The sequence below is a fragment of the Daphnia magna genome, linkage group LG9 (assembly GCF_020631705.1).
Source record: "Daphnia magna isolate NIES linkage group LG9, ASM2063170v1.1, whole genome shotgun sequence".
Lineage (NCBI taxonomy): Eukaryota > Metazoa > Arthropoda > Branchiopoda > Diplostraca > Daphniidae > Daphnia > Daphnia magna.
Genome location: NC_059190.1, coordinates 7,911,837 through 7,939,286, shown reverse-complemented (window position 1 = coordinate 7,939,286; position 27,450 = coordinate 7,911,837). Strand labels below are relative to the sequence as shown.

Below are 27,450 nucleotides of genomic sequence, written 5' to 3'. Positions count from 1 at the left end.
GGCAAGTGCGGGAATGGATCCAACGTAAGACGGTTTGAGAGTCGGTGTGGAAGGTAACTTCACGTAAATCGATTTCGAGCTCCCGACAGATTACTAGGGCGATATTTAAGCCTTCTACAGCAGCCTGCAACTCTAATCTTGGGATCGTGAGTCCTTTTACTGGTGTTACGTGGGTTTTAGCCATGACAAAGGATACGTTGATCGACTGGTCTTCGAAGATGAAACGGAAGTACGCCACAGCTCCAAATCCTTTTGTGCTTGCATCCGTAAATACATGCAGGTGCTGCTGCGTCCAACGTCCACGTTGATGCCGGAAACATCTTGGTACTGTTAACAACTCCAGGTTATCCAGATGCTCGTACCAGTAGTGAAAGCGTTGGCCTAATTCTTCGGGGATAGGGTCATCCCAGCCGATCCTTTTCTCGTACGTCCATATATCTTGCAGAAGTGACTTCATTAAGAAAACAACAGGAGCGACGAGTCCCAACGGGTCGTAGACACTGGAGATTATACTGAGGAAATTCCTTTTGGTGAGAACGTCATGGCTAGGCTGCTTCCGTATCTTGAACGTCAGCATATCCGTTTCTCCGTTCCACATCACTCCAAGTGTTCGCTCGATGGGCAACTTCTCCAAATCAAGGTCCAGTGTTGGTGAAGCCAAACCGAACTCACGTAGAGCCGATATAACCTTCCTTGATGAGGACGTCCACTTCGTTAGATTGAAACCGCCTAGTTGTAAGAGTTTCTTCATCTGGCGGGCCCGTTTTACTGCCTCGTCTTCGGAATCAAAGGAATCGAGGTAGTTGTCAACGTAAAAGTTTCTTCGAACGCTCTCTGCTGCCTCCGGATACTGGTCGCGATGATCGTCTGCAGTCCGATTTAGGGCGAAAATACAGGTCGTTGGGGAAGATACCGATCCAAAGACGTGGACAGTCATTTGGTACGTTAACGGAACTTGATTACTGCCAGGCGTTCGATAGACAAACCGGTAGGCCGCCTGGTCTTCTACTGGGACCTTCACTTGGTGAAACATCTTCTCGATATCTGCGCCAACTGGTACCAGGTTCCTTCGGAAGCGTAGTAGGACACCGAGTAGGCTAACGAGAAGATTGGGTCCACGTAACAGGTTCTGGTTGATCGACGTTCCCCCATACTCGGCGGCTCCGTCGAATACAACTCGAACTTTGGTCGTAGAGCTGGATGGGCTTACGACGCCGTGGTGCGGTAAATACCACGTTCTACTTGACTCCTTCCGCAATTCTTCGGTCGTGAGGAGTCTGGCGTGATCCAGGCCGATGTACTCCTTAACAACTGCATCATACTTCTGGGCGAAGTCTACATCTCGTTGAAATCGCCTCTCCAGAGAATAAAGTCTCTTCAATGCAGTTGCCCGATTGTCCGGAAGGTTTACGTTGTCGGTTTTCCACATAAGGCCGACTTGATACCGGTTACCAACATTCTTTACTGTTGACTCGAGGATACGTTGCCCACGTAGATCGTCTTCGGAGAGAACAGGCTGCTCCATGTCTACGTCTTTCGCCTCCAGCTGCCAGAATTTCTTGACTAACTCGTTGAGGTCTTCGGGACGTTCCTCTGCTACTATGTGGGCGATGAACGGACGCCCATCTTGTGGCGGGCCCGTTTGACCACCCAGGCACCAACCAAACGGTGTTTTGAAGGCGATAGGCCCAATTGTTCCAGCCGGCGGCTTGACGGAATCTACGTGATCGTGGGCTTCTGCTACGTCAATTCCAATTAATACTCCAACGTCTTCGGGTTGTATGTTCGGGACATCAAGACCGCGTAGGTGTGTCCAGGACTCCATCTGACGAGGGTTGATTGGAGGATTTGGCGTCACCTTCAAATTGTCGACGGCGTAAGCGTGTTTAACTTCAAACCGGCTTGTTCCGTCAACGGACGAGAGGGAGAAATCCACAACGGCAGCTTGGACGTTTGATGTGGCTCCATCATAAGAGACAACGTTGATACGTTTATGCTGACCAACGAGTCCCAACCTTTTTACTAAATCTCTCCTGATCAGTGTGGTGTCACTTCCGGTATCCAGGAATCCGAAAGTGTCGACCCATCTTGTACCGACGCTAATACGAACGGGTACAATCTTGAAACGTACACGTCGCTTTACCGGTTCCTTCTGGGTTAGTGTCCCGAGGAATGCAGTCGATGTAGACGCTGATGGAGACATTTGATCCGATAGTTTACTCCGTGGGATGAACTCGGACCCGTGAAGCAAGGGATGGTGTCTTGATCCAGTGCATCGACCCATGGTACATTTGATGTCCCTGGGACACTCCTTGCGTTCATGTTTGCCGGTTAGGCATAGTAGACACCTCCCGGACTTAAATACGACTTCAGCCCTTTTCGTGGGCGTGAAAGACATAAACAGGTTACAGCTGGCCAAGTTGTGAGCCCTGCCGTTACAAGCTAGGCACCTCCATTGGTCAGTCTTTTCGGCCGCTTTCTCCTCCGTCTTCGGTTGTTTTCCCTTGGGAGCAGCCTCCGGAGGTGACGACGCCGTTGATTTAGAGCCTTCTTCTGTCGAAACGTGTCCAATGGTCGACGTGTGAGCAGCGTTCTGTTTCTTGACAGGCTTCTTCTCATCAAACCGTACTTTGGACGTCGACGTAGGCAAGGACTCAAATACGTTTTTACCATGTTGCTTACTCATGGATTTTACTGTTACCCAGTCGTCCAGGTCCAGAACGTTCAGCTCTGCACCCGTTCTCTTTCGTTTTTCATTCCACTTCTCTTTAAAGTACGTCGTCAGCTTTGCTTCCATGGCCATCAGAGTAGTACGGCTATGAAGCTCGTGGGCATATCTTGATTGTGACAGCGTGACCACTGCTCCATGCAACCGGTTTGCAAAAGTCTTGAGGCTCGCCGCATCTTGGCTCTTCAAAGGTGGAATCTGCAGCAGGTCGTCGAGGTACGTTTGATCCATGACTTCGGTGCGGCCGTAAACTGCATCGAGTCGTTCCCACACCACGGAGTACATAGCCTCATCGGCGAGGCACTCGCCGATCTCATTCCGGACCTCCTTCGACAGCAGCTCTTCCAACATGAATAGTAGGGCAGGAGAACCGTTGTACTCTTGTTCGTATAAGGCTCGAAATTTAGCCTTAAACCGGGCGTAGTTCTTCGGATTTCCATCAAACGGCTGGATCGTGAAGGTCGGAGTACGTGGACGACTACAGCAGCCGCCATGAGGATGGTTGGAAGGGCCAGCGGCAGGTGGAGGTTCAGGGGTCGTGTCCGAACTCTCCGAAGACGTATCGTGCCCAGGGGGTGGGCATGGATTGCAGGTTGAAGGCATGATGGGCAAGGGTCTTCGGGTAGGATCCTGTGCAGAGGTACCGGCTGGAACGTAACGATTGGACAAGTCTCTACGGTGCATTACTGTGGCCTCAATTGACTTTAAGGACGCCCGGGCAGGGATGTCTTGTGTAGCAGCGAGTGACTGTGATCGTTTTGGAAGGCGTGTCTCTTGGTCCAGAACTTGCTCTTGTATCGTTCTCAGATGGATCTTGTTGACTTCCATCGTTGTTTTTAGACCTTCAATCTGAGCATTTAGGTCCAAGTTAACCTCTTTGATCTTCTGATCCATTTCACGTAGACTCTGACGTGAATCTTTCACCAAGTTGGTGTTAGCGGCGATTTCTGATGACGTCTTTTCCGCGCTGTCAATGAGTTTGCTCAGGTGCTCACCCATGCCTTTCAGCGCCTTGCTTAACGTTTCCGTAGCCGACGTGGTGCTCGCTTCCATCTGGATTCTTGCACGTTCCATCTTGACTTCCAGTTCCAGTATCTGTTTCTGGATGCACAGATCACGCTGGCTGGGTTGACCAATGGAAACATTTGACGTCGAACGGGTAGACCTCTTCTGTGATAGCGTGGTGCTAACTGTGACGTCAGAAGTTGTCGTACCAATAGAGCTGGCTGAGTGACGTGACGACGTGGCATACCTAATGGCGAAGTTGAGGATTTCCACGTGGTCGGTGTCGAATTGTACCTCCCATTTTTCACATGCTTGACGTTGTGGATCCGTAATATCGGGCAAGCTCTCCATATACGTGTGGTGAAGATCTTTGACGTCTTCGTAGATACGAATTAATTCGTCTCGCCATGCTGCAACTTGCAACTTCTTGAGTCTGATGGCTCCCAACTTGTGATCTACCACTGCTTTTCTGAGCTGATTCGTTAACTTCGTGTGGGCCGCCTTTCTTCTCCCACGTTTCTGCTTGAGATCGTTGTCTGGGAGGAGGGGGCCTTCATTCTTCATTGCTTCTGGTTTCATTTCGTCTTCTATAGAGATATTGCCGCCCGACTCAATACTCTCGGCTTTTGCTACGGCTTCACTCATGACGTAGAAACGTTCAAAGACAAGGAAGTAGTCACACGTAAACGGATGTCGATGATTCACGTAGATACAGCGACGATACAGTCAGATACGTAAAGGCGTGGTAGACCGGGTTTGGCCTTCAGGATGGCGTGGACGTGTGTCAAAGTCTTACAAAGGGGAATACCCGACAATTTTACTGAATCTAACAAGTTTTACTAGGGATTACAAGAGAAATGCACGTGTTCGTTAAATCCCGGGTTTCGGCACCATTTGTAACGCACCTGACGTGCTTGCAGGCGCGTTGCAGAGAAAAGATAAGAGAGTTTACTTGGGGGGAATTTAAGCACACTGTATTTCTGTGAGAAAAGGGGGGAAAACAAAGAGAGAGAGAGAGACTGGGAACTTAAAGTTTATACTGGTTTACTGGGGAGGTAAACGAGAGATCCTCGTTCACGACCGTTACGGTAGTACTGAAAAAAACAACTGAACTAAAAAAGGGGGCAAGGGCTTCTTAACGTTAACATAAATTTAAAGGGCCCTTGCCACCTACAATCCTGCCCGTGAGGGCAGCACCGTAGGTGACAGAGTTAAAACTCATGGTATAATCGTGTATTCACATTGAATACAAGTATATTTGATGCTGTTTACATGTAGAAGTATAAACTCATAATATAACAGTGTATTCACATTGAATACAAGTATATTTGATGCTGTTTACATATAGAAGATAAAACTCATGGTATAACAGTGTATTCACATTGAATACAAGTATATTCGATTCAGTTTACATATAGAAGTAAAAACTCATGGTATAACAGTGTGTATTCACATTGAATACAAGTATATTTGATGCTGTTTACATATAAAAGTAAAAACTCATGGTATAACAGTGTATTCACATTGAATACAAGTATATTTCATGCTGTTTACATATAGAAGTAAAAACTCATGGTATAACAGTGTATTCACATTGAATACAAGTATATTTGATGCTGTTTACATATAGAAGTAAAAACTCATGGTATAACAGTGTATTCACATTGAATACAAGTATATTTGATGCTGTTTACATATAGAAGTAAAAACTCATGGTATAACAGTGTATTCACATTGAATACAAGTATATTTGATGCTGTTTACATATAGAAGTAAAAACTCATGGTATAACAGTGTATTCACATTGAATACAAGTATATTTGATGCTGTTTACATATAGAAGTAAAAACTCATGGTATAACAGTGTATTCACATTGAATACAAGTATATTTGATGCTGTTTACATATAGAAGTAAAAACTCATGGTATAACAGTGTATTCACATTGAATACAAGTATATTTGATGCTGTTTACATATAGAAGTAAAAACTCATGGTATAACAGTGTATTCACATTGAATACAAGTATATTTGATGCTGTTTACATATAGAAGTAAAAAATCATGGTATAACAGTGTATTCACATTGAATACAAGTATATTTGATGCTGTTTACATATAGAAGTAAAAACTCATGGTATAACAGTGTATTCACATTGAATACAAGTATATTCGATGCAGTTTACATATAGAAGTAAAAACTCATGGTATAACAGTGTATTCACATTGAATACAAGTATATTTGATGCTGTTTACATATAGAAGTAAAAACTCATGGTATAACAGTGTATTCACATTGAATACAAGTATATTTGATGCTGTTTACATATAGAAGTAAAAACTCATGGTATAACAGTGTATTCACATTGAATACAAGTATATTTGATGCTGTTTACATATAGAAGTAAAAACTCATGGTATAACAGTGTATTCACATTGAATACAAGTATATTTGATGCTGTTTACATATAGAAGTAAAAACTCATGGTATAACAGTGTATTCACATTGAATACAAGTATATTTGATGCTGTTTACATATAGAAGTAAAAACTCATGGTATAACAGTGGATTCACATTGAATACAAGTATATTTGATGCTGTTTACATATAGAAGTAAAAACTCATGGTATAACAGTGTATTCACATTGAATACAAGTATATTTGATGCTGTTTACAAATAGAAGTAAAAACTCATGGTATAACAGTGTATTCACATTGAATACAAGTATATTTGATGCTGTTTACATATAAAAGTAAAAACTCATGGTATAACAGTGTATTCACATTGAATACAAGTATATTTGATGCTGTTTACATATAGAAGTAAAAACTCATGGTATAACAGTGTATTCACATTGAATACAAGTATATTTGATGCTGTTTACATATAGAAGTAAAAACTCATGGTATAACAGTGTATTCACATTGAATACAAGTATATTTCATGCTGTTTACATATAGAAGTAAAAACTCATGGTATAACAGTGTATTCACATTGAATACAAGTATATTTGATGCTGTTTACATATAGAAGTAAAAACTCATGGTATAACAGTGTATTCACATTGAATACAAGTATATTTGATGCTGTTTACATATAGAAGTAAAAACTCATGGTATAACAGTGTATTCACATTGAATACAAGTATATTTGATGCTGTTTACATATAGAAGTAAAAAATCATGGTATAACAGTGTATTCACATTGAATACAAGTATATTTGATTCTGTTTACATATAGAAGTAAAAACTCATGGTATAACAGTGTATTCACATTGAATACAAGTATATTTGATGCTGTTTACATATAGAAGTAAAAACTCATGGTATAACAGTGTATTCACATTGAATACAAGTATATTTGATGCTGTTTACATATAGAAGTAAAAACCCATGGTATAACAGTGTATTCACATTGAATACAAGTATATTTGATGCTTTTTACATGTAGAAGTAATAACTCATGGTATAACAGTGTATTCACATTGAATACAAGTATATTTGATGCTGTTTACATATAGAAGTAAAAACTCATGGTATAACAGTGTATTCACATTGAATACAAGTATATTCCTGATAGAATATAAACTCATGGTATAACAGTGTATTCACATTGAATACAAGTATATTTGATGCATGTTTACATATAGAAGTAAAACTCATGGTATAACAGTGTATTCACATTGAATACAAGTATATTTTATTCTGTTTACATATAGAAGTAAAAACTCATGGTATAACAGTGTATTCACATTGAATACAAGTATATTTGATGCTGTTTACATATAGAAGTAAAAACTCATGGTATAACAGTGTATTCACATTGAATACAAGTATTGTAACAGATTCACTGGGTTTAAGGGATGTATTCAGTCATAGACAGCTTACACGACACACACACACAGCATTACACAGTAACAGCACTGACAGCACTAACAACTAGTCTGAATCATGACTTTGTACTGCCTCTCTGGCCGGTCATAGACGGGCTTTTGAGTCCTCTGACATCCGGCCAGAGTGGCAAAGTCCATTGACATCGCACATTTGCATTTCTTAGCATCCGGTGCTAAGCGACAAAGTACATTGGCGCTACATCCCCCTCCTACCTACTGACATGGGTTTCCTAAACTGGATAACAAACCCCACAAGGCATAACAAATAGAGTCCCCTATGGTTTCTACTTTACTATTTGGTAAAACTAATACGGGTTAAACACCAATATTCAAACGACGGCATTCGGCCCGGGCTGGCCTTGATCCTCTTCTCCGGGCTCCCGCACCTCCACAAGACGAGTCAACAGCAGGGTGTCCACGTGACTACTCAGCCTCCGTTACTCGATCCACAGGTACACTACCATTGGCAACGGGAACAAGCATCCGATCAACCATTCAAACGGATAACGCTTGGCATTCTCCTCTTCTTCCCATTGCCGTTGTAGGCGTTCGACCGCTTTCAGGTGTGAACTCGTTCCCGCTAGGTCTATACGCGTAGGCGTTCTTAGGGCGGCTGGTGCTTCCTCCATGATGGGGCTCTTTGCCACTGGTTGCGATTGCTCGACCACCGGTGCCAATAGACCACTCAGCATCCCTGCAGCTTCCTCGTCGATGACGCTCGTCACATTCACTGGCATCATCTGTCGGAAGCTCGCTTGGAGAACCCATTCGTCCGAGGTTGCCGAACACAACCGTGGGATTTTTATGACTCCCGCTGCTGGCAGCACTTGCGGTAGACCAATTCCGCCGATCCTTTTCCCAGGGCACTGGAGCACTATGGTTACGTTGTCTTTACCAGCGTAACCCCATTTCCTTCCTCCAATGTAGAACAGGTCAATGCCGGTCCACTTCTTACTGTCTAGGCGACAGTTCCTCTGGATTCCTTCCTGCTCCTGCAGAAAGACAGCCACCGCGCAGCTCTTCATTCTTCCTTTTCGGTCAATCGGCTTCAAGAATGGGCACACGCTGCCCATGTATGGAGCGCATTTCCGGACTTCGTCCACGTTGAACTCAACGAACAGCTGCCGATCTGGCGATACCCCCAGGTATGGAGCCAATCCCGCGTACGAGTGGGATACCGACTCCCCTTTGCTGGTGGCTACCGGCATAGGAAACACACTGTAAATCTGCGAGGCATAATTAAACTCAAATACCGGCAGATGAATGAACAAACGAACGTTTCCGTTCGCCAGCGCTGCCTCCACCCTGGCCTCCTGGTACGCTCTCCAGCCATTTCCTCCTTGCAATGCTTGTGTCAGTCCCCAGCCTTGGGGCAAGGCCTGTCGAACCGAATTCAGGGCCTTAGCCAGTACATTTGGAGGACAAAGGAGTGGTGACAGTCTCCCTATAGCTGCATCTACTAAGCCGGTTTGCCAGCCGTGCAAAACGTCAGCCGTCCAATCCAGTGCCCTATTTGCCTTTTCCACAGACCTCGTTACCTTCTGTAGGAAAAGTAATTCTCTGGCAAGGTGGGTCCAGCTGTCATTGAAGACTTTTCTCAGCTGCGCCTGCTCTCTCCGCATCTGACCCGCCGCCGCCATGAGAGCACTGATTTCGGACTCATGCTCCGCTAAGTGCCCCATGGTCACGTTTAACAGGGTGGCCTGTTCCTGGAGAAGGTGCACCACCTCAAGACCTTTCTTTTCAAATGACTCGAGCCTCGAGTGCACTGATTCCAGGTCCTTTGTCGTAGCGGTCCCGAAGAGCCAGTTAAGCAGCTGGCCCCCTCCGTCGAACAGCCCGCGCCTCTGCCTAGTTCCATCACCTTTCAGAGCTCGTTCCAACTCCCGAAATTCCTGCCTCCGGCGCTCCGCTCTTGCCTTGATTTCTGCCAAGTCACGTGCTGGACATTCCAAAAACGGAGTGACTTCCATAGGGAAATTCCCCGTGAGTGCTTTGTCAAACGCTCGCCCCATATCGTCTATCCAAACGATGACAAGTTTAATTACTTGTTCCGCTCGCTTAGTGGGCACATCATAGATGACTACCCATTCCGAGTCCCCCAGGGACAAAGTACCTTCGGGATGAAACACCGCTCCTTTGGTCACGACGTATTTCCCCCTCATTTCATCTGCTTGAACCATTTGGCCTACGACACAGACCAAAGTGAAGAACAGCATGTTCTTCATCCAACCGGGTGTCCGTTTCTTCCTGGTCGGACGACCCACCGGTGATTCCCTTGCTGCTGGGGCCGCGGACTCTTTTCCGTCCTGTAGGCCTTCGTCCATTTCGGCTATCGGCTCCAATGACCGGCGCCTCATTCTCCCCTTTTCTCTCCTGGCTGGCAGCTCCACAGCTGCCGCAGCAGTGCTGGCGTCGGGTGACACCCCAGTGTCAACTTCAGGCGTCTCACCCATGTCGGTTTCGGCACACGCCATACCCTCTTCAGTTTCGGCGCGTGCTTCTTCCGAGCCAGTGTCGGCACGCGCGACACCCGAGTTGGTGTCGGAAAGTTCAACAACCAAGTCGGTTTCGGCATGCTCTAGCCTCTTATCTTCTTCGTCGCTATCGGACTCCTCGTCCGATTCCACAACAAACTTTTTCATTTGCGACACATGCACCACAAGAGTTTTTTTCCACTTGGTTTCCGAAGTTCGTAGTTCAGCTCCATGACCTGCCTGATCACTTTGTAGGGCCCGACGTATTGATGCAGTAACTTTTCCGCGAGCCCCTTCTTCCGCTGCGGGCGAAAGATTAACACTAGGTCTCCGGGTTCGTACACTGGTGCTGCACTGACTCTGGCATCGTACTGCGTCTTCTGACGTTGCTGTACCATGGCCAGCCGGTCCTTTACGTCTTCTCTAAGCTCCATCATCGCCTTCATTAGGTCTTCTGCACCGACGAGCTTCGTCTGGCTTGGCCCCGTCGCCGCCAGCAGATCCGCTGGGATCACCGCTTCCCTTCCATACACCATCATGAAAGGTGTGTGGTTGGTACTCTCCTGTCGCGCAGTGTTGTAGGCAAAAGTCACAAATCCCAGGAATTCATCCCAATCTTCGTGGCTCTCATCCACGTACATTTCTAACATTGTTGCTAGCGTTTTGTTCTGTCTTTCAACCAGGCCGTTCGCTTGTTGATGGTAAGGCACCGTCATGCGATGTGACAGACGCAACAGGGCCAACACTTCACGGGTAACTTCAGCCGTAAAACATTTCCCTTGGTCCGAGGTCAATTCCCGTGGAAATCCATGTCGTACCACCACGTCCTCGACAAAGAATTTTGCGATTTGTCGGGCCGTGGCATCCGGCAAGGCTCTGGCTTCTACCCATTTTGTAAGGTAGTCCACCGCGACAACGATGTTTGTGTTCCCGTTTCGCGATCGTGGGAAAGGGCCAAGGACATCAATGCCGATACGCTCGAAGGGTCCCCCCTTGCGTTATCTCAATCAGCCCCTTCTTCTTCCCTTGATCCGGCTTCCGGGTCTGGCAACTCTTGCAGCTTTGGACATAACGGGTAACCGCCCTGTCCATTTTAGGCCAATAAAATCTATGCCTAGCTCTCTCCAGAGTCTTTGTTTGCCCCAGGTGCCCAGCCGTGGGTTCATCATGAACCCACGACAATGCCTCCTTACGACGTTCCGGGGGCACACAAAGCCGATCAAACTCCTGCCCGAACCTGATTGTTCTCAGGTACAGCAAGCCGTCCTTGAGCATGAAGTTTCCGTACTGCGTGGAGCCATTCTTGATCATTACTTGCTTGATCCATCGCCACTGCTTCACCCGGTCTTGACCATCCACCCAAGACCGCGTATCCAACCCTATGGTAGCGACTGGGATGGCCTCCGCCTGCTCCTCCTCACCCCTTTCCTGTATTGGGTAACGCGATAGGGCATCTGCGTCATCGTGCAAGCTTCCTTTCTTGTAGTGGATGGAAATGTCGTACTCTTGCAACGACAGACTCCATCTCTCAAGCCGACCGCTTAGCTTCTGCTTGGTCATCAGCCAACATAAGGCATGATGATCGGTTTTTATCACAATTTTCGTACCCCAAATGTATGGCCGAAACTTCTTTACAGCCTATACAATGGCAAGGCACTCTTTTTCCGTTATTGTGTAATTCCTCTCCGATTTGTTCAACACTCTGCTGACGAAACAAATTGGCATGGGGTTCCCGTTTCTTTCTTGCATCAGCGCCGCCCCTATGCCGTAATCACAGGCATCAGGATGCACTTCAAAGTTCTTTGAATAATCCGGATGAGCAAGCTGTGCTGCCTTCAACAGCGCAGCCTTCAGCTCGGAAAAACCGTTCCGTTCCGACTCTCCCCAACGAAAAACCCCTTTACCTTCCATTACCGTAAGCGGGTACGCCACCTGGGCGAAGTTCGGAACGAACTTGCGGTAAAATGAGCAAAGGCCTACAAAGCTTTTCACCCACTTCCTCTTTGCCTTTTCATTGGCATTAAGGTTCGGCCCCGGGAACATTTCTATAGCCTTACAGTGATCCGGATCAGGCTCGATTCCGGCCTTGCTTACCACGTGACCCAGCATCCGCACACGCTCGTTCCCGAAGGCACATTTTTCCATCTTCAGCTTTAAATTGGCTTTTCGGAAGCATGATAAGACTTTTCCAAGTCTCTCCAAATGCTCTTTAGCATCCTTTTCAAAGATGACCACGTCATCCATGTAGACCAGGCAATCAGTCCACTTCAATCCTGCCAACACCATATCCATTAGCCGTTGGAATGTGCTCGGAGCCGAGCATAGCCCAAACGGCATCACTCGGAACTGGTACAGGCCATCCGGTGTAACGAAAGCTGTCTTCGGCTTATCAGCTTCCGCGACTGGCACCTGCCAGTACCCGCTCTGAAGGTCTACAACACTAAACAGAGCCGCTCCCTCCAATTTAGACAGTGCATCGTCTATGCGCGGGAGTGGGTACACATCTTTCGTTGTCACTTCATTCAGCCGCCTGTAGTCAATGCAGAATCGCAACTTCCCGTTCTTTTTCCTCACCAGGACGATGGGCGATGACCACGGACTTTGAGCAGGCTCTATAACCCCCTGCTTAAGCATCTTGTCGACCTCATCCTTAATCAATTCCCGCTCCCTCCATGCACGTCTCCTTGGCAGTTGTTTAATCGGTGCCGCTCCTCCCGTTGGGATTGCATGTTCAAGCACAGTGCACTGGCCCAAACAATCACCACTGTCGGCAAACACATCTTGGAACTCTATCAGCCAGTCAATTAGCTCGTTTCGATCTTGCGCCGCTAAGGTCGACGCCACACAATGATCGAATGCCACTGGCTCCCGTGATTTTCCCGACCGTCCCCTCACTTCCCCAGCTGCATCCCTCCCCTCACCAACTTCCAGAGAGAGATTACTGGTCTGGTCAATGGGCACTAGGTGACCGATAGATGTTCCCTCCACGATGATGTGATCCGTATGATCGACGTTCATCACGTGAACCACTGCACTCGTCTTCGAGCAGTCGATCAGCGCATGACCCGCCGACAGTCCACTATTCTGCAGCAGTTTCTTCGACGGTCTGAGTAACATAATCGTGTCATTTCCCCCCGACTCAGGGATTGACACTTTCACTGGCACCTCACTTCTTTTCGGCACCGTTACCCGCACCATCGCTGTCACTTTCCTCACTGTTTCATTCCCGCTGCTCGCTTCCATGTGGATGGCACCGAGTTCCACTATTGGCGGGTCACTAAAAAAAAATTTTTAACTCTCGAAACAGCTTCAGTAGATTCCTTCCCATGATAAATTCTGGTCCAAACGTCTTTAGGACCAAGGCTTCACCCTCCACGGACGCGTTTTTATTCGTGACCGTTAAGCAAACCTTTCCCCTCGGGTTCATCGGTTGTCCATCAGCCGTCACGACCGTCGGTCCTTCCCGAGGGACTATTTTCAGCTTCAATTTACTCGCCAATGATGGCGAAATAACTGAAATTATTGCTCCCGTGTCCACCAAGGCATCGACTGGTCGTCCACCAATCCAAATTTCTTCGGTCGGCTGACGATCACCATTGGTCACTCGCATCGTCTGGTCTCCGCCAATCACCGCGCAGGCCGCATTAGGCTCCTCCCCCTCGGGCTTCTTGGGTTTCATCGCCCTCTCCTTCTTTTCTTTCTGGCAGCTTCTCGCAATGTGTCCTTCTTCATTGCAATTAAAACAGCGAAACAGATTTTTCTTTTTCTGCTTCCTCTTCCATTCGCTTTCCCCCCTTCTTTCTCTTTCCTCCTCGAAGGATCTCCTGCCCGGGCTAGCTCATCCCTCAGTTCTTGAATCTGGCGCTGTAGGTCTTGTACCTTGTCAAGGCCTACTGCCCCGACTGCCGGCTTCTCGCGCTCTCTACGCGCATCCTCGTATCCCCTCTCATAGGCTGTTTTTACGGCATTTGCGTGAAGTCTCGCCTCCTCCAGGAATTCTTCACACGATTTAATGCCCAACACGTAAAGCCTCTCGTAGAGAGCCGGGCTCAATCCCCTGAAAAGGTGGTCTATGCGCACCTCTTCAGCCATGTCTGGCTGAACCATGCGACACATATCCATAACATCATGGTAGTATTCCGTGATGTATTCCTCCTTCCCTTGAACCCGCATGCGCAGCTTCCTTTCCGTCTGCCGCTTCAGGTTTACCGCCACGAACTGCTTCAGGAAAAGCGTCTTGAGCCCACGCACCTCTCTGTAGTGTGCTGGCTCGTCCTCAGTTCCGGCTACTTGGACCTCCCGGTCCTCCCAGTGCTCCGGGCGTGCGTTTCTCGCCTCAAGGCCTACAATCCATTTGTAGGCAGCACCCTCGAGCGAAACATCAATAGCCCTTGCAAGATCGTTATTCGACCAACGATTATGGCGACCAATCCTTTCGAACCGGTCTATCTACTCAATTGCGTTTTCCTTTGGCGTGCCCCGGAACTTTTCCGGCTCCTTGTAGTGGAACATTGGGCGTTCCGCCATGTCTTCCTCCTCTTCCAAAAACGGGTCCAACTCGAGTTCAGGATCTTCCAGAGACTGTCGGCTTGGCGATCCTCCTACGCTGACTCCGCCACGTCCCTGTCTCACCGCCGCCGCTTCCTGTGGAGTACTAAACGCTCTAGGCCGTAGGCCTTCGCGCAGGCTTCTTCTTTCCAAGCCCAACCCTCGCGGCTCGTCGTTCCTCGCTTCCAACGGCTGTCCGCTGTCGCTACCCGACGATCGGTTGATGACCCCAGAGGTATCGGCTTCCACGCTAACTATGCGTTTTCTGTCGGCAGCGGTTTCCGCCCACGCCGACCCCTGCCACACCTCTCGGTTTCCGGTCACCGACCCCTGCGTTCCGAGCGAATTTGGGTCGTACGACTTCCTCCGCTGCTCGTCGATCCTTTCCTGGACACTGGAGACCGACACCTACGGGATAAGCGACTCGCGGTCGTCGAACTCTGCCTGACGCGTGCGCGATCCCTGATCACGATCGACGACCCGCACTTCCTGCCGCTTCTCGTTACCCGCCCCAGTACGTGCGTTAATCCCTCCTTCGTTCCCTACCTCACGAGCCCCCTCGTACTGCTTACGTGCAGCTACGGACTCGTATGCCCCTTCCGTCACAGCACCCCCTGCTTCCGGATTCCGAGAATCCTGGCAGCTCTGTGCGTCCGCGAATTCCTCGCCCCGTGGCTCGGAATCAGACTGGAATTGTGACGGATCTGGAACCTCCCGCGGTAGGGAAACTTCCCTGGACAACCACGTACCTTTCTGTCCCAAAGTGAGGTCACTCACTTCTCCAGGAGGGCCTCTCGAACGGCCCTTTGACCGAGCTGAAGCAGCGCTTGCTGCCTGCAATCCTGTTGAAGATCGTGCTAGAGGTGTCGCCGCCCTCAAACCCGAGTAATAGGTCTGAATCTCCTTGGCGGCCTCTTCAGCTGCTCGTCTACGGCTCCTTTCCCCAGCGTCTATTATCACACCTCTCCCGTGTGACATTCACACGAGGATCCGCTGCGATCCCACTGTCAAATACACGCCCTCCCAGACCGTTGCTGTGGCCTCGTGCCCGGCAATAAATTGCCGAGTTCGATTTCCAGAGACCCCTTACAGCGAACGCCTACCTGAGTTAAAACGTGTACCTGATCAGTGAACAACGCAGTAGCATCTCCACCATGTAACAGATTCACTGGGTTTAAGGGATGTATTCAGTCATAGACAGCTTACACGAAACACACACACAGCATTACACAGTAACAGCACTGACAGCACTAACAACTAGTCTGAATCACTACATTGGACTGCCCCTCTGGCCGGTCATAGACGGGCTTTTGAGTCCTCTGACATCCGGCCAGAGTGGCAAAGTCCATTGACATCGCACATTTGCCTTTCTTAGCATCCGGTGCTAAGCGACAAAGTACATTGGCGCTACAGTATGTTTGATCCTGTTTACATATAGAAGTAAAAACTCATGGTATAACAGTGTATTCACATTGAATACAAGTATATTTGATGATGTTTACATATAGAAGTAAAAACTCATGGTATCACAGTGTATTCACATTGAATACAAGTATATTTGATTCTGTTTACATGTAGAAGTATAAACTCATAATATAACAACGTATTCATGTTGAATACAAGTATATTTGATCCTGTTTACATATAGAAGTAAAAACTCATGGTATCACAGTGTGTTCACATTGAATACAAGTATATTTGATTCTGCTTACATATAGAAGTAAAAACTCATGGTATCACAGTGTATTCACATTGAATACAAGTATATTTGATCCTGTTTACATATAGAAGTAAAAACTCATGGTATCACAGTGTGTTCACATTGAATACAAGTATATTTGATCCCGTTTACATATAGAAGTAAAAACTCATGGTATCACAGTGTATTCACATTGAATTCAAGTACATTTGATTTTGTTTACATGTAGAAGTATCAACTCATAGTATAACAGTGTATTCACATTGAATACAAGTATATTTGATCCTGTTTACATATAGAAGTAAAAACTCATGGGATCACAGTGTATTCACATTGAATACAAGTATGTTTGATTCTGTTTACATATAGAAGTAAAAACTCATGGTATAACAGTGTATTCACATTGAATACAAGTATATTTTATCCTGTTTACATATAGAAGTAAAAACTCATGGTGTAACAGTGTATTCACATTGAATACAAGTATATTTGATTCTGTTTACATGTAGAAGTATAAACTCATAATATAACAGTGTATTCACATTGAATACAAGTATATTTGATTCTGTTTACATGCAGAAGTATAAACTCATAATATAACAGTGTATGCACATTGAATATAAGTATATTTGATCCTGTTTACATATAGAAGTAAAAACTCATGGTATCACAGTGTTTTGACATTGAGTATAAGTATATTTGATCCTCTTTACATATAGAAGTTAAAACTCATGGTATCACAGTGTGTTCACATTGAATACAAGTATATTTGATTCTGTTTACATGTAGAAATGTAAACTCATAAAATAACAGTGTATTTACATTGAAAACAAGTATATTTGATCCTGTTTACATATAGAAGTAAAAACTCATGGTATAACAGTGTATTCACGTTGAATACAAGTATATTTTATCCTGTTTACATATAGAAGTTAAAACTCATGGTATCACAGTGTATGCACATTGAAAACAGGTATATTTTATCCTATTAAAATATAGAAGTAAAAACTCATAATATCACAGTGTATTCACATTGAATACAAGTATATTTGATCCTGTTTACATATAGAAGTAAAAACTCATGGTATAACAGTGTATTCACATTGAATACAAGTATATTTGATTCTGTTTACATGTAGAAGTATAAACTCATAATATAACAGTGTATGCACATTGAATATAAGTATATTTGATCCTGTTTTCATATAGAAGTAAAAACTCATGGTATCACAGTGTATTCACATTGAATACAAGTATATTTGATCCTATTTACATATAGAAATTAAAACTCATGGTATCACAGTGTATTCACATTGAATACAAGTATACTTGATCCTGTTTACATATAGAAGTAAAAACTCATGGTATAACAGTGTATTCACATTTAATACAAGTATATTTGATTCTGTTTACATGTAGAAGTATAAACTCATAATATAACAGTGTATTCACATTGAATACAAGTATATTTGATTCTGTTTACATGTAGAAGTATAAACTCATAATATAACAGTGTATTCACATTGACTACTAGTATATTTGATCCTGTTTACATATAGAAGTAAAAACTCATGGTATAACAGTGTATTCACATTGAATACAAGTATATTTGATTCTGTTTACATGTAGAAGTATAAACTCATAATATAACAGTGTATGCACATTGAATATAAGTATATTTGATCCTGTTTACATATAGAAGTAAAAACTCATGGTATCACAGTGTTTTGACATTGAGTGTAAGTATATTTGATCCTCTTTACATATAGAAGTTAAAACTCGTGGTATCACAGTGTGTTCACATTGAATACAAGTATATTTGATTCTGTTTACATGTAGAAATATAAACTCATAATATAACAGTGTATTCACATTGAAAACAAGTATATTTGATCCTGTTTACATATAGAAGTAAAAACTCATGGTATAACAGTGTATTCACGTTGAATACAAGTATATTTTATCCTGTTTACATATAGAAGTAAAAACTCATGGTATCACAGTGTATTCACATTGAATACAAGTATATTTGATCCTCTTTACATATAGAAATTAAAACTCATGGTATCACAGTGTATTCACATTGAATACAAGTATACTTGATCCTGTTTACATATAGAAGTAAAAACTCATGGTATAACAGTGTATTCACATTTAATACAAGTATATTTGATTCTGTTTACATGTAGAAGTATAAACTCATAATATAACAGTGTATTCACATTGAATACAAGTATATTTGATTCTGTTTACATGTAGAAGTATAATATAAGAGTGTATTCACATTGAATACAAGTATATTTGATCCTGTTTACATATTGTAAGTTATTAATATTTTAACTTACTTTTCCATTGTCGTTTCTTGTAAAGTATATTTCAGTAGCACAAAAAATTGGGGAACAACTCTTTAGGAACTGAATTGTGAAAAGTGTCTCATTCTATTTTCTATAGAACAAAAGTTTTTATACGGGTTTCATGAAGGTCGAACTACAAGAAAATTAAGTTGAAACGTTTGAAGGGTAAATCAGTCTGTAAAACGTCTAAGGAAGAAATTACATAGAAAAGAGGGGCGTATAGAAAATTAATGTTACGTAAGAATAAAGGGTAGAAAAAATAATGAAAATAATAAAGAATAAATTGTTTTGGTTCCTTACATAGCTATCCGGTTCCAAAAGATTGCGTCTCGCAATCAATCAAGGTCAAACTTGGAACGGAATAGAAAGTGAGTCAAAACAAAACAAGAAAAACAACATTAACTAATTCAACAGAACAGCTGCTTCTCGATGCGCTTGTCTTAGTGCGTCCCAGTGGAATTTGTTCCGTGGAGGCTCTCCTTGTAGAAAAGGGGTTGATGGGGCAAAAAATTCCGGGGCGGGTTGTTGAATTAAGGCGGGTAAGTTTACAATAGTAATGGGCGCGGATGGATTTGAGGGGTTTAATAACGCGGGGTGGCCTACTTTTATATCATTATCAGATGTTTTGGTGAAGCAAGGGACAGGGTTACAAGTACTTAGAAAAGAACAACAAGGTATGTATCTTGCAATAAGGGAACCTACTCCACAAAAATGAAAGAAAAAGAATCCGATAAATCCCATCCCTAGAAGACTACAAATGCTATTTGACCAACTAAGAATCTTAGACGAAAGGGAAACGTTCTTTTCTTTTTGGAGTGAGGAAAGAAGAGTGCTCATGTGAAAAGAATTTCCAAGGTCGATGCTATGTTCTTCTTTAGCAGCAGCAATTCTCTCGGCGATTGCAGCTGCGGTGCTCATCGGGTGGGGGGTTAGCGCGGGATGTAAACTGCGAGTGCGAGTAGCTTATCAATTTCATACGGCAAAGTGTTGATCAAACTATGTCCTTGGATTATTACACCGGGAAAGATTGGTTTGTAGAAATGTGCTCGGCCGTTAATGTTGACGAAATTTTTGTGCCAGTAACAGGGGGTGTAAGGCGTCAGTTCCCATCCTTCAGTGTCTAAAGTGTAGTCGCCGAGTTTGGGTTGAGGACCACAGCCTGTGATTTCAGTGGTGATCGTTGAATTTTTCGGGGAGCATTGATAGACGCTGATCGATTCACCAGTGGCTATCAATTTGCTACATGTGGGTAAATTAAGGTAACTGGCAGCAAGCCATCCACTGTGTTGTGCGGTGGCGATAGCAGTTTTGTGTGCCAGCACTCGATTTTCACATTGCAGAGCTCGAATTTCTCGAGCCACTCCATTTATTCCATCGGTAGTTCGGTCTCGTGCGTATTGAGAATACGCCGCTCCGCTGATTTTAGCCCGGATAATGTCAGCAATTTTTTCGATGTCTTCTTCCAGTGGTTTACTCGGATGAGCATTGGTATCAGTTAAAGAATGTAAACGTAAAATAACTTAGTCCATTCCGATTACTTGTTTGTAACTTTTTTCGGATGAATTACAATATTCCTTGTTAGTTGTATTGTAAATAAAGTCAAGTTGTTGTACGTCGTCACGAATTCTTTCTATTTCACTGTGGTTAGTCAGGTAACGTTGAGCGATACCTGTTTCCACAAGCCTTAGTTTGCACTGTTGAACTTCTCTCAACGATTCTTTCCAGACAATGGTAACTAGGTTGTGAGAAACGGATCCGTTGACCCCTCCCGGTATATCGCCAATGGGTGAACTTATCGTACAGTTAGCGCACTCAGTTTCTAAAGTAGCTTCTTCTAATCGACAGTTGATCAGCTGATCAGCTGTGACTTGAAGCCAGCTACTCTGCACATTTGGAATACGTTCGAACGACCACTTATTTTTTCCTAAGTAGTCCATGCTTTTGCCATGGCACAATCGGTAATCACGCATTTTTTCACATTCATGTGCATTGACTTCTATTGGCACTCTTGATTGACTTGGAGTTTGCCAACCCGGGAAGTCAGTATAGATGTGTTTCTTTTCCAGCCATATGGTACACGAATGGCCAACAAAACGGGTGATTTGGGGAAGAGTAGAATAGACATCATAATATACTGGAATAGCGAGAAGGGGGCTTATTTGATAATCACAGTCATTGCTAGTAAATTTTAGGAACCCTTTTGGCTGAGCAGCCGTACAATTACAAATAGTGATGTTAAGAGCATGGAGGCGACAGAAAAACGGTATGACGAGGAGAGGTAGAAGACATAATCTATGAGAAAAGTAATTTCAAAATCAATTTCAGGGATCCATTCTATGAATTATTAAGATTACTAATACAAAGTTTTTAGAATTTAAACACGGTTTAAAGATAGTTAAAGTGATTCGAACGTAATTTACAAAAAAAAATTTACAGCAATACAATTTCAGAATTTGACAACTGGTTTTAAAAGATTCCGAGGACGTAACCCGAGGCGACGCTCTGGTTGTATGGGTAAGGTTGACGTCTCTGGAATCGGTTTCGAAGATAAGGAAATTGTTGGTGAACTTATCATGAAATTTGGAGTAGGAGGAATTGTGGGTGGGGGTCTCATCAAATTTTGAGTAGGAGTTTCTTTTTCACAAGGAATTTGTTCTAACTCAGATTGAAGGTTTGTTTCTAGGGGTAGAGGAAAAGTTTCGAGTTCATCTACGGTTTCTTGTACGAATTTTTGGCTTGTTTCTCAATTCTTACATTTAAAAAATCGACACCTGGTTCGTCATTCCAGATCATTGACTCAAATAGGGGTTTTATTCCATTCACATGTACAAGCTGAGTTTGTTTTCCTACTTCTTGTTGTATTTCCACAGTACTATTGTTGCTTACTTTCAAAATTCTAAAAGGGCCTATAAAACGTGGAATGAGTTTTTTACTAATTCCCGCCAAGGGCGTTCGCATATCCAGTAAAACTTTATCTCCTACGTTAAATGTTTGCTCTTTTACGCGTTTATCGTACTGGGCTTTTTGTTGTTCACGAGCTTGGGAAAGATTGATTTTGACAAGCTGAAAGGCTTCGTGTAAGCGTTTCATAATTTGACTTTTATAGTCTGAGGGAGTTACTATTACTGGGGGAAGAGGACGGAGGAATTGATCAATCGGCATGACTGGATCACGACCGTGATTTAGAAAATATGGAGTCTCAAGTGTTGACGAGTGGACAGAATTATTATAAGCGAAAACAACGGGGCCTAAAATATCCTCCCACCGCTCGAATCCATTCTCCAAATATTTCCTTATCATTTCAACAACAGTTTTGTTGAATCGCTGTGTTTGCCCATTAGTCTGAGGGTGATACGCAGTGGTTTTCATGCGTTTAATGTTTAAAGCTCTACAAAGCGCAGAAAATAATTCAGAAGTAAAATTACTGCCTCGATCTGTAATTATTGCTTTCGGGGGACCATGATGTAAAATAATTCGTTCTACTAAGGCTTTACTAGTACTGAGGGCGGTGCAGTTGGTAAGAGGAATGACTTCTATCCATTTAGAAAAGTAATCCGTGATTACTAATATATAATTGTTTCCTTGAAGTGAATGCGGTTTGATTGGACCTAGGCAATCTAAGCCCAATACTTCAAAAGGTCTTGTAGCGAGGTCTGACGGGTTGAGATAGGCTTTCGTACTGTGCACTCGACGTCCCAGCGCACAAGGTTCACAAGAGGTGCAATATTCCTTAACATCCCGTAACATAGTAGGCCAATAGTATTTGTCCCTTAGACGAAAGAATGTTCGCCTAGTTGCCATATGTCCTGACAATGGGGAATCATGGTATTCTTGTAAAAGTTGCTTTCTCAGAGAAAGTGGAACAACCACTTGACACTGTTCAAAGTTTCTTCTTTTCACTGACGTAGGTTCGTAGTGTTTACATAAAAGACCATTTTCTACAAAGAAATAATCTATTTCACTGACCCAAGAAGGCATCGGGCCATCTTCTTTTTCCAAGGTTCATTTTGTTCCAAAAACGTAACGATTGCTTTGCACAGAGAGTCTTTCTGCTGTTCTTGACACATTACGTTGTTATCTGCAGGAATGGCAGATATTAGATTCTCATCGGTATTCTTGAAAGAAAATCAGCATTTTCGTGTACTCGACCTGGTCGGTACTGAACACTGAACTTCATATTAGATAACAAGATCGCCCATCTACCTAGTCGCCCTGTTTCGTCTTTAAAAGTCTGCAACCACTGAAGAGGCCTGTGATCGCTTACAATAACAAAAGGTTGATCTTGTAAGTAATGTCGGAAACGTTTTATCCCAAACACTACTGCTGCGGCCTCTTTTTCTATTGTCGAATACTTGATTTTCCTTTTTTTAAGATGTCTGCTTGCATAGGCTATAGGTTGGTCCTTTCCGTCTTTCATCTGAGAAAGGACGGCTCCTAAGCCATAGTTACTTGAGTCCGTGTAAATCAGAAATTCCCTAGAAAAATCCGGATATATCAAGATAGGTTCTGATATTAAACATTGTCGCAAGTACTCAAAAGCTGCAATTTCATCTGTTTTCCAAGTTACACTATCAGTAGGTTTTCATTTAGTCTGTGATAACAAGGGGTGGATGATGGTAGAGAAATTTTTTACAAGTCGTCTGTAGTAACTGGTTAGTCCCAAAAAAGACTGTAATTCTTTTACTGTACCAGGTTTTTTGTAATTCACAAGGGTTTCAATTTTAGCAGGGTCTGGTTTTATTCCTTCAGTCGTAATTACATGTCCAAGATAGGAAACGGATTGCGCTAAAAATTCACATTTTGACAATTTCATTTTTAGGTGCGCGTTTTCTAAGAGGGAAAAAACAGTCTTCAAATTGCTAAAATGCTCTTCAATTGTTCTTGAAAAAATTGTTATGTCGTCAAGATAAACGAGACAAATTTTTCCAATAACTCTTCGTAAAACTGAATTCATCAGTCTTTGAAACGTTCTCGGGGCGTTGGTTAAACCAAACGCCAAACGATTCCATTCGTATAAATTGTCATCGACTATGAAGGCTGTTTTTTCTTTGGATTCCTCCTCGAGCTCAATTTGTCAATATCCGGAGGCAAGATCTAATGTGGAAAAATACCTCTGTCCCACCAGTAAATCTAAAACGTCGTCAATACGAGGAAAAGGGAAAGAATCTTTTTTTGCAATTGCATTTAATTTTCTAAAATCTACACACAAACGGACATCCACTGTTTTCTTACTTACTAATACTATCGGGGCTGCCCACGGGGACATTGAATTACGAATTATTTTATTTTGCATCAGTTCCTCGATGATATTTTTAGCTATCTCTTTTTGCTTTGGAGACGTGTGATATGCCCTTTGACGAATAGGACCTTGTCCTTGTGTGACAATGACATGTTTTACTAAAGTAGTATGGGCTAACTCACTTGTTTTAAAAGCAAAACTGTTATAATTATTTATTATTAATCTACGCAAATTTTCTTTGTTTTTCTCATCTATGTCTGGAAGAGCCGACTCCACGGCTGCTGTGTTGATTGAAGTTGAAGCTACCCTAATTGAAGCCATTGTTTCAACAGGCTTGCTTGAAGCTCTGGAAATATGAAGGGTTCCTAACACTGTAAGGCGAGGTAGAAATATGGTTTTATCTGTTCCATTAACAGCCACCACACGGAGCGAACGATTTGGTGTCGTAGAGATGTAGGGTTCCAAGCTAAGCCCGGAGGGAATATTACAGCATCTAACAAAATGACAAGTATTGAGAGGGTTGAAAGGGTGAGTTTCCACTTCTCTAGTCTCTAGGAGACTAGTGGAATTTGGAGAAATTCTCAAAGATTTGCTAATCACAAAGGGATTTTCTGTTTCCTGGAAGTGATCAATTTCCGGGACTCGGTAGATGGACTGTTGTTTTCCGTTATAGATAAACTGATGCTTCCAAAGTGCATCGCGCCCTAGAACGCAATCTTCAACAATTCCATTTACGACTATGAATTTCTGCCTAAGTGCTTGGCGTGGCGTTTCTTCTGCCACAAAAAAGTTAACGATGATTGTGCCTTCCGTGACGAGGCGCCTGTCATTTATGCTGAAAAGATCCACATCTACCTCTTTAGTGAAATTAATTAATTCCTCTCCTTCTTTAAGCTTATGAAAAAATGTGTTGCTAATAACGCATCTCTCGGCTCCAGTGTCAAACAGCGCTTTAACAACAGAATTTCCTATTTTTATTCTTATACTAGGAACTGTAGATTTTACTGCTAAACTATTTATATGATGTCGGGGCTTTTTCTTAGTTCCACCGAAGGGCCCAACGCTTACATCGGTAGTTTCCCCTTTCTTCGAACAAAGGGAGTTTTTTCCCATTTCCGTCATCACCCTCTGGAGGAGTGGGTTTCAAATTTTTATATGGGGACAAAAGTTTGCTCGGTGTCCAATTTCTTTACAACGAAAACATTTATCATTAGCTTGACTCTTCCTTGCTTTACAATTGTTTTTTGAGTGATAGCCTCAATCGTTGTGAAAATCAAAAAAATATAAATCACCTGTTTTATTGATTGGAGGGTTTAACTGTGGTGAGCGCTGTGAAAAACTCGTGTTTCTCCTGGTAGATAATTGCCTTTGTATTTTCTCCATGTTTTCTTCTAAATGTTTTTGGTGAGTGTTTGATTCCACCTGGGTACTAAGGCGATCTAAAGTCTCCTTTGCTTTAGTCAATTCTTCATTAGGTTCGACGTATTTGGCCTGAAAAGCATTTAGTCTGGATCTAAATTGGGCTTGTTCTACTGCCATGGCCGTCATTTCAGCTTTTTCTATGAGTTTTTCAAAAGCTGCGAATTCTTTATACTTAAGTCTGGTCTGGACGTCGAAAGACAGCCCTTCCAGAAATCTGCCTATCATGATTTGTTCTCTGGAAAAAGCTGTTGCTTTATCTATCGTGGATTTTATAGGATACGCTAAGTGGAAGGCCTTGCGTATACGAAATTCAACGCTTTGTTTAGATCTGGTCTCTGTAGATTGAAAAAGTTTAATTAAACGCTCCTTTACTCTGTCGTGAATTTGCGTGCTAATAGGGTTTTCAAGTTTAAAGTTATCAAACTCATCAACCGCTTCACCATACAATTTGGAGCGTAGTAAGATAATTTTTCTTGACTCCTCAAAATCGCCTAAAAACAGTACTGATTCTAGATGTGCAAGCCAGTCATCAAAGCGACCGGAGCGATCACGGTCTACGTAAATTCCAACGTTACTAAATAACGTCATTGCTTGGCTTTGTTGTAACTTTTTATTTTTATCGATGGCGTTAAAAATAAAATTGTTTGTGTTTCCTATACTGTTTACTTTTGACGGACACATTACAAAGGGATTCATTTTAGGAATTGAGCTGGTAACTGAGTACTTTGGAGTTGCTCCGTTATTACTTTGCTTATTGTACATGCTTGCAATTTTTACACTTTGTCCACTTAACGCAAGTGGTTGTGTATGTAAAGGTGTTGAGGTAAGATATGAAGGCTGAGAGCTAGTTCTAAAACAGGCTGCCCATTATGCTTCGTTTTCTGAGAGGAATTAATGCAACGTTTAGTATTCGTTAGAACGTGTTGCACAATACAATCAGCTGCTTTAGAAGCATCTTCATAATCCATTCCGGATTCCATCAAACGGCTCAATTCTTTTCCTTATATTTTAATGGGCATGTCTTGGTTTGTTTCTTCTGACGGTTTGTTTTGCATGATTTTGTTTGACTGCTCAACGATTGACGCTGGAGTAAAGGAGACTTTCCGACTTTGTAGTCCTAGATACGGTAAATAGTTACACGGAGTGGACGCTAACTGTGATTGAGAAATTTGACTATTCATACTTGACTGTGAATGATTAACCGCCGGACAAGTGATTGTTGTGGTACTAGGGGTCAATTTAGGACAATCTAAAGGAATATGATCACCTTGCGTGTGGATTTCCGCTCTTACAATTTTGATGGGTACGCTGTTGTTAGAAGTTTCCTCCTCAGTTTTGAGTGTTACTAAAGATGTGACACTAAGTCTGATTCTGACCTACTTTGTTGTTCTCCCGAATGCACTGATTCATACTCTGAATCAGTACTTTCGTAGTATGTATTTAGACCACAGTGCTTAAAGAGTTCAATTGGTGTCAAAATTGTGGGTTCGGTTATGAGTAATGCTCTTAAGGCTGTTCCTACTTCTTTGTTTGTTAACTCTATTTTTTTTCACTTCGAAGTAAATACTGCAATTCAAAAATAAGATCGTCAACAGGAATTTCCGTTATTCTCGTATTTCCGTATTGCTGATAAAACCATGCCCGATCTTGGTTCTCTTCATTTATTAGTTCTATTTTTTGGAAATCTATAGAGATATCTACTGTGTTTTCTACCCTATCTGTTGTTTTTTCAAGGTCCGTAATTGCCCGAGCCTGTTCTAGAAGTCTATTATATGATAGCAATTCTCTTGTCTCCTCGCCTATCAGGGTTTCGACTACGGTTTCGTCTTGTGATGATACTTGCATATTAAGTACTTCGTTCCACTGATCATCATTTCTCAATTCTTTAATTTCATTGGAATCAAGAAGATCAATATCGGATTGATGTGGGCTATCACTATCTAGTTCGACACCTAGATTTTCGTTATTTCTCAAAATTGACGTCGACCCGCCTCCTGATCGTAAGGGAGTGAACCTTTCACGGACTGATCGAACAAATCTTTGTATTAGTGGCCCTTTTCTTACACATCTTCTTTCTAAAGTGGTT

General features: G+C 43.1%; 1 pseudogene; it reads right to left on the bottom strand.

Moving 5' to 3' along the window:
* Window positions 1-19,543: 19,543 nt before the first annotated feature.
* LOC123475667 lies at window positions 19,544-21,496 on the bottom strand (annotated as a pseudogene).
* Window positions 21,497-27,450: the final 5,954 nt, after the last annotated feature.